This window comes from Triticum urartu, chromosome 6A (assembly GCF_056163025.1).
Source record: "Triticum urartu cultivar PI428250 chromosome 6A, HENAU_Tu73, whole genome shotgun sequence".
NCBI lineage: Eukaryota > Viridiplantae > Streptophyta > Magnoliopsida > Poales > Poaceae > Triticum > Triticum urartu.
In genome coordinates this window covers 474,131,784-474,141,268 of record NC_141878.1, presented here as the reverse complement: position 1 = coordinate 474,141,268, position 9,485 = coordinate 474,131,784, and positions in this window count along the sequence as shown.

Below are 9,485 nucleotides of genomic sequence, written 5' to 3'. Positions count from 1 at the left end.
GACGATTAGCTAATCTTCTTAACAGTGAACCGCTTGTGATGGGCCGCACATCATACACGTTCTATAATAGTGAGCCGTTTGTGATGGGTCACGCATCGTAAACGCAGCACCACAGAATACCGACTGTGATGGCAATGCGAGTAGAAATGAGTAGGAGTACTGTAGGGTCCCTATCCCCGACGGTTTCTGGGTCGTGTGAGAAGGACCCCCCTATCGCCCACACTCACTTGGCGACGGTTCGAAATGTCATCGCGGAAAGGGGTTAAAAACCGTTTGTTTAGTACCGACGCGCACTAGTGTTAAGAGACAAAATAAAACAAGCAAAAGCTCATATCATACAAGATGCTCCAAGCAAAACACATATCATGTGACGAATGAAAATATAGTTTCGAGTAAAATACCGATGATCGTTAGAAGGAAGAGGGGATGCCACTCAGGGGCATCCCCAAGCTTAGTTGGTTGCTCATTTCTGGATAATAGCTTGGGATGCCGGGGCATCCCCAAGCTTAGGCTCTTCTATCCTTTATTCCTTCATCCATCATAAGATAACCCAAAACTTGAAAACTTCAAATACACAAAACTCAACAAAACCTTCGTGAGATCCGTTAGTATAAGAATAATAAATCACTACTATAAGTATTGTATAAAACCAATTCATATTTTTTTGTATTATATCTACTGTATTACAACTTTTCTATGGCAAAAACTCATCAAACAAAACCATAGAGCCATCAAAATAAGCACACAACACAAAGAAAACAGAATCTGTCGAAACAAAATAGTCTGTAGCAATCTAACTATTTTGAATACGTCTGTAACTCCAAAAATTCTGAAAAATTAGGAAGACCTGAGAAATTTGTATATTGATCTACTGCAGGTGGAATGGGTATTTTATCGCTCTCTGGTAAAAATGAAAATTATTTTTGTGAGCATAAAAGTTTCTGTTTTTTCAGCAAGATCAAACAATTATCACCCAAGAAGATCCTAAAGGCTTTACTTGGCACAAACACTAATTAAAACATAAAAAAACACAATCATAATAGTGGCATAATTGTGTTAACACTCAAAAACAGGAAGCAAAAAGCAAAAATAAAATTTATTCATTGGGTTGCCTCCCAACAAGGGCTATACTTTTACGCCCTTAGCCAGGCATAAAGCAAGGATCTAAATTTTGTCATCTTTGGTTCGAGATCCATAAGATGCCCTCATGATTGATTCATATGGTGGCCTAATTCTTGTTCTAGGGAAGTGTTCCATACCCTTCCTCAAAGGAAATTGGAACTTAATATTGCCTTATTTCATATCAATCACGGCACCGATAGTGCGTAAAAATGGTCTACCAAGAATAATTGGACAAGATAGATTGCAATCAATATCAAGAACAATAAAATCTATGGGCACATAATTCCTATTTGCAAGAATAAGAACATCATTAATTCTTCCCATAGGATTTTTAATAGTAGAATCCGCTAAGTGCAAATTTAAAGAGCATGATTCAAGATCGGTAAGACCAAGCACATCACATAAAGGTTTCGGAATTGTAGAAACACTAGCACCCAAGTCACACAAAGAAAAACACTCATAATTTTTAATCTTGACTTTGATAGTAGGTTCCCATTCATCATGCAATTTTCTAGGAATTGATACTTCTAATTTCAATTTTTCTTCAAAAGCTTTCATCATAGCATCAACAATATGTTTAGTAAAAGCCTTATTTTGTTCATAAGCATGGGGTGAATTTATCATGGATTGCAACAAAAAATACAATCAATCAAGGAGCAACTATCATAATTAAAGTCTTTGTAATCCAAAAGAGTGGGCACATCACTAGTTAAAGTTTTGACCTCTCTAAACCCACTTTCATCAATTTTCTCAACAAGATTTTCACCCTCCGAAATATTGGGACGCCTTCTACCTAAAGTTGACTCTTATCTAGTCCCCTTTTCATCAATATTAACATTACTAAACAAGGAATCAATAGAAGAAACACCAATCATTTTAAGATCTTCATCACTTTTGTCTTCTAACGAGATTGGTTTAGCGGCCATTTGATTTACCAAGGTAGCTTGTGCATCGGATATCTTTCCTAGCAAACTTTCAGCAAAAGCATACTTAGATTAGAGATTGCAAACTTCTCTACTGATATCATCAAGTTTTTCGTAATAGCATCGAGCACAATGGAGTGCTCCTTAAGTTCTTCAGCAAAAATACTTATTATGCTCAAATTGTGTAGTCATATATTCCTTAATACTTTTCTCAATTTCAAGCAAAATATTTGGGTAAGGAACATCATAATATTTTATTTGAGGCATCATGACCATGCAAACAAAAGTGCACACAAAAACAGATCTGGCAAGAAAACGGTGAACGAAAAAGAGAGGCGAATAAAATGACAAATTTTTGTGAAGTGGGTGGGAGGAAAACGAGGGGAAAATGGCAAATAATGTAAATTGCGAGGAGATGAGATTTGTGATTAGGAACCTGGTATATGCTGAAGATCCTCCCCGGCAACGATGCCAGAAATTCCTTTTGATGTCGCTTAAAGCTACGTCGGTATTTTCCCAAAGAGGAAGGGATGATGCAGCACAACGGCGGTAGGTATTTCCCTCGGATATGAAACCAAGGTTATCGAACCAGTAGGAGAACCAAGCAACACAACGTAAACAACACCTGCACACAAATAACAACTTCTCGCAACCCGACGTGTTAAAGGGGTTGTCAATCCCTTCCGGGGTACGGCACCTCAAGATAGGCAAACGGATGTGAGGTAAATTTGTAGTAGATTGATAGATCGAACACCAAAAAAATAAATAAGGATAAATTGCAGCAACGTATTTTTGGGTTTTTGGATTAATAGATCTGAAAATAAAAGCAAATAAAAGTAGACGGCAAAGGCAAATAATATGAGAAAGAGACCGGGGGGCCGTAGGTTTCACTAGTGGCTTCTCTCGAGAAAAATAGCAAAGCGGTGGGTGAACAAATTACTATTGGGCAATTGATAGAACTTCAAATACTCATGACGATATCTAGGCAATGATCATTATATAGGCATCATGTCCAAGATTAGTATACCGACTCCTGCCTGCATCTACTACTATTACTCCACACATTGACTGCTATCTAGCATGCATCTAGTGTATTAAGTTCATGGAAAAACGGAGTGATGCAATAAGAACGATGACATGATATAGACAGGATCTATCTATGTAGAGATAGACCCCATCATTTTATCCTTAGTAGCAACGATACATACGTGTTGTTTCCCTTTCTGTCACTGGGATCAAGCACCGTAAGATCGAACCCACTACAAAGCACCTCTTCCCATTGCAAGATAAATAGACCAAGTTGGCCAAACAAAACCCAAATATCGGAGAAGAAATACGAGGCTATAAGCAATCATGCATATAAGAGATCAAAGAAACTCAAATAAATTTCATGGATATAAAAAGATATGACTGATCATAAACTCAAAGTTCATGAGATCCCAACAAACACACTGCAAAAGAGTTACATCATATGGATCTCCAAGAGACCATTGTATTGAGAATCAAGAGGGAGAGATGAAGCCATCTAACTACTAACTACGGACCCGAAGGTCTACAAAGAACTACTCACGCATCATCAGAGAGGCGCCAATGGAGGTGGAGAACCCCATCCGAGATGGTGTCTAGATTGGATCTGCTGGTTCTGGACTCTGCGGCGGCTGGATGAATATTTCGTCGACTCCCCTAGGGTTTCTGGAATATTGGGGTATTTATATAGCAAAGAGGCAGTCCGGTGGGCACCCGAGGTGGGCACAACCCACCAGGGCGCGCCTGGGCCTCCTGGCGTGCCCTGGTGGGTTGTGCCCCCCTCGGGGCGCCCCCGAGGCGCAGCCAGGGCCCGTTGTGTTCCTTCTGGCCCATAAAAATTCTTCGTAAAGTTTTGGGGCATTTGGACTCCGTATGATATTGATTTTCTGCGATGTAAAAAAACATGGAAAAAACAACAACTGGCACTTGGCACTATGTCAATAGGTTAGTACCAAAAAATGACTATAAAATGATTATAAAACATCCAAGATTGATAATATAACAGCATGGAACAATCAAAAATTATAGATACGTTGGAGACGTACCATGGTCCCCCTCAGGTGTCAATGTGTGTTTTGTCGAGGATCCTTAGTTGCATGTCGACCATCGACTCGCAACTAGGGTGTGTGTGTTTGACGACAACCCGCAGTTGCAAGCCGACCATCGACTGACAACTAAGGGTGTTTGCGTTTGTCGAGGCCCCCCAGTTGCATGTTAACCATCGACTCACAACTAGGGGAGTGTGTGTTTGCCAAGGGTCCCTAAATGCATGCCGACCATCGACTCGCAACTATGGGAGGGTGTGTGTGTGTGTGTGTGTTAGGGGCCCAGTTGCAAGTCAACCATCGACTCATAACTAGGGGGTTGTGTGTGTTTGTCAACGGAGCTAAGTTGCAAGCCGACCAATGATACGTCTCCAATGCATCTATAATTTTTGATTGTTCCATTCTATTACATTATCTGTTTTGGATGTTTTATATGCATCAGTATGCTATTTCATATTATTTTTGGGACTAACCTATTAACCTAGAGCCTAGTGCCAGTTTCTATTTTTTCTTGTTTTTTACCTTCAAAGAAAAGAAATATCAAACGAAGTCCAAACGGAATAAAACTTTCACGATGATTTTTCTTGGACCAGAAGACCCCAGGAGACTTGGAGTTCAAGTCAGAAGAGCCACGAGGCAGCGACAAGGGTGGAGGGCGCGCCCTCGAGGGGCTACCTTGTGGGCCCCTCGTGACTCCCCTGACCAAGTTCTTCCTCCTATATATTCACATATATTCCCGAACCTCCAGAAGCATCACAAAAACACTTTTCCACCACTGCAACCTTCTGTTCCCGTGAGATCCCATCTTGGGGCCTTTTCCGGCACCCTGCTAGAGGGGGATTCAATCACGGAGGGCATCTACATCAACTCTATTGCCCTTCCGATGAAGCGTGTGTAGTTTACCTCAGACCTACGGGTCCATAGCTAGTAACTAGATGGCTTCTTCTTTCTCTTTGATTCTCGATACCATGTTCTCCTCGATGTTCTTGGAGATCTATCCGATGTAATCTTCTTTTGTGGTGTGTTTGTCGAGATCTGATGAATTGTAGATTTATGATCATATTATCTATGAATATTACTTGAATCTACTCTGAATTCTTATATGCATGATTTGATATCTTTGTAATTCTCTTCGAACTATCGGTTTGGTTTGGCCAACTAGACTGGTTTTTCTTGCAATGGGAGAAGTGCTTAGCTTTGGGTTCATTCTTGCGGTGTCCTCACCCAATGACAAAGTAGGGGTAGCGAGGGACGTATTGTATTCTTGCCATCGAGGATAAAAAGATGGGGTTTACATCATATTGCTTGAGTTTATTCCTCTACATCATGTCATCTTACTTAAAAGCGTTAGTATGTTCTTCATGAAGTTAATACTCTAGATGCAGGCAGGAGTCGGTCGATGTGTGGAGTAATAGTACTAGATGCAGGCAGGAGTCGATCTACTTGACACGGACGTGATGCCTATATTACATAATCATTGCCTTGGATATCGTCATAACTTTGCGCTTTTCTATCAATTGCTTGACAGTAATTTGATTACCCACCGTATTATTTGCCTTCAAGAGAAAAGCCTCTAGTGAAACCTATGGCCCCCGGGTCTATTTTCCGTCATATTAGTTTCTGATCTACTATTTTGCAATCTTTTATTTTCAGATCTATAAACCAAAAAACACAAAAATATTTAGTTATCTTTTGTTTACTTTTATCTATCTCTATCAGATCTCACCTTTGCAAGTGACTGTGAAGGGATTGACAACCCCTTTATCGCGTTGGGTGCACGTGTTTGATTGTTTGTGCAGGTATTGTTGATTTGCGCGTTCTTCTCCTACTGGATTGATACCTTGGTTCTTAACTGAGGGAAATACTTATCTCTACTGTGCTGCATCACCCTTTCTGTAGGATCGAAAGTATGTCTAGAGGGGGGTGATTAGACTACTTGACCAAATAAAAATCTAGCCTTTTCCCAATTTTAAGTCTTGGCAGATTTTAGCAACTTAGCACTACTCAAGCAATCAACCTACACATGCAAGTCTAAGAGTATAGCAGCGGAATGTAAAACATTGCACATGAAGGTAAAGGGAGGAGTTTGGAGGGAGCAAACGCAATGTAGACACGGAGATTTTTGGCGTGGTTCCGATAGGTGGTGCTATCGTACATCCACGTTGATGGAGACTTCAACCCACGAAGGGTAACGGTTGCGCGAGTCCACGGAGGGCTCCACCCACGAAGGGTCCACGAAGAAGAAACCTTGTCTATCCCACCATGGCCATCGCCCATGAAGGACTTGCCTCACTAGGGTAGATCTTCACGAAGTAGGCGATCTCCTTGCCCGTACAAACTTCTTGGTTCAACTCCACAATCTTGACGGAGGCTCCCAAGTGACACCTAACCAATCTAGGAGATACCACTCTCCAAAAGGTAATAGATGGTGTGTTGATGATGAACTCCTTGCTCTTGTGCTTCAAATGATAGTCTCCCCAACACTCAACTCTCTCTCACAGATTTGGATTTGGTGGAAAGATTATTTGAGTGGAAAGCAACTTGGAGAAGGCTAGAAATCAAGATTCATATGGTTGGAATGGAATATCTTGACCTCAACACATGAGTAGGTGGTTCTCTATCAGAAAATGTATGATAGAAGTGTAGACATGTTTTGATAGCTCTCTCCACGAATGAAGAGTGGGTGGAGGGGTATATATAGCCTTCACACAAAATCTAACCGTTACACACAAATCACCAAACTCGGTGGGACCAAATAATTAAACTCGATTGGACCGACTTAGTTCAAAATGTGAACGTTAGGATTTTCGATGGGACCGACATGTCAACTCAGTGAGACCGATTTCATTAGGGTTAGGGCTTAACGTAATCTCGGTGAGACCGATTACACAAACTCGGTGGGGATCGATTTTTGTAATAAGCTAACCAGAGAGTTCGTCAGGCAAACTCGGTGGGACCGATTCGCTCATCTCGGTGAAACTGAAACATTACGAAGGGGAAACACAGAGTTTGCATTGCGAACTCGGTGGGACCGATCGCTCATTTCGGTTGGACCGAAACGTTACAAAGGGAAACCGAGAGTTTGTAATCCCATCTCGGTGAGACCGAGATCCCTATCGTTGAGACTGAAAAGACTAGGGTTTTGTGGCAGTGGCTATGTCAACTGAACTCGATGGCGCCTGATAGAAAGTTTCGGTGGGGCCGAGTTTGACTTCTGGTTTGGGACATATGTGGATATGAGAAATTGGTTGAGGGTTTTGGAGCATATCACTAAGAATTTTGAGCAAGTAACCCATTAAGCAATACCTCATCCCCTTTTAATAGTATTGGCTTTTCCTATGGATTCAATGTGATCTTGGATCACTAAAAGGTAAAATGTAGAGTCTTGAGCTTTAGAGCTTGAGCCAATCTTTTGTCCTTAGCATTTTGAGGGGTCCACATTTCTAATCCATGCCATGCCAATCATTGAGCTTTCCTGAAATATTTATCTCAAAATAGTATTAGCTCAATGAGCTATATATTGTTAGGAATTACCAAAAGCACCCAGGGATAGTTGCACTTTCACTTTTCTCTTTAAGGGAAAAGCTAACGCAAACTCAAGAAGTAGGAGGAAGAATTTCTGGCGCCGTTGCCGGGGAGATCTACGCCAAGCCTACCAAATACCCATCATAAAATCTCATCTCTTGCATTACATTATTCGCCATTCGCCTCTCGTTTTCCTCTCCCCCACTTCTAAAACGACTTTCAAAAAGATTTGCCTTTTTATTCGCCCTTCTTCCGTTCGTCTTTTTGTTTGCCCTTATGTCTTACTTGGTTTGTTTGCTCGTTTGCTTGGTATAATTATGTGTTTATTGAAAATCAGAAGCAAAGAGTTTATGAATCCTCATCCACTTGCTAATCTTTTTAAGAGATCCAATTATGATGAACCAATTGCTAGTGAACTGAGTGCACTAGATTATCTTTATGAAGTTTTGCTTGAAATTCGTGAATCTAAAAATTGTGATGAAGTGCTAAAAGAAGAAATTTATGAAGTGATTCATGATAGCTCCTTGAATGAAAAGCATGATTGCAATGCTATTAGTATAAATACTATTGATGACAATTGTGTTAATGATATGCAAAACCCTAAGCTTGGGGATGCTAGTTTTGCTATGTCCACTACTTGTTGCAATGATCATGATTGGGGTGATTCTTCTTACAATTAAAAAAAATTATTTAAGCCCATGATGAGTATGAGATTGATAATAATGTTTGTAATAATACTGAAAGTGGGTTTGAAAGAGTGTCAACTTTAAATCCCACATATTTGAATAATGTTCAATCTTATGAAATTTTTGATAAAAGTGGGTTTGGAGAGGTCATGACTCTATTTTGTGATAACCCCACTATTTCGGAAGAGTGTCAACTTTGCATGCATGTGAATCATGAAGAGAAAATTTTATGTAATAGCTATATTGTTGAAAATCATGTGCTTAAAAATTGATAAACATGTAAATAATGTTCCTCATATATACAAAAAATATACAATACATATGAAATGTAGACATGTGTTAAAAAAAGGGGGGAGAGCCCGAAGAAAACCGAAGAAAGTCAGTGAAAATGAAGAGAGAAACAAAAAACGAGAAAGAAATATAAAATCAAGGAGGAAAAAGGAAACAGAAAAAAAAAGGGAAATGGAAGAAAACCAAAGAAAAAAACCAGAGGAAACCCAAAGAAAAACGAAGGAAAAAGTAAAACAAAAAAGAACAAAGAAAACCCAGTAAAACGCCGCCAGAAGCGAGATGGTACTCTGCTTCCTAGTAGGCGATATATAGCGGGCACCCCTATATCTTGCTTTGAGCGAGACCTACGCTCACTGTAGGGGAGCGAGATGGGCCGGCCCAGGAGCGCGGGGGGCCACAACCCTTTTTTTTTATTTACTTTTTACTTTTCTTCATACTTTCAATATTCTAATATATATAATATAAAAAATAACTCTATGAAAAACATTGGAAAAATGTTAACCAATCATTTAAGAATGTTAAATATGCATAAATAAAATATTATCACGTATATAAAAATGTGATTATATATTTAAAAAATGATAATAAAGCATTTAAATTTTGTTGAACAAGTATTTGAAAAATCTCATATGTGCATAGAAAAAATGTTGACCATGCAAAAAATATAGATCTAGTATTTAATAAATGTTAAATGCTTATAGAAAAAATGTCGAGCATGTCTTATAAAAATGTAGATCCGGTATTTGAAAAATATTAGTCAATTATTTGAAAAATGTTAAATGTGTACAAAAAATGTTGATCATGTATTAAAAAAAATATAGATCTGATATTTGAGAAAAGTTACGCAAGCATTTGAAAAATGTTAA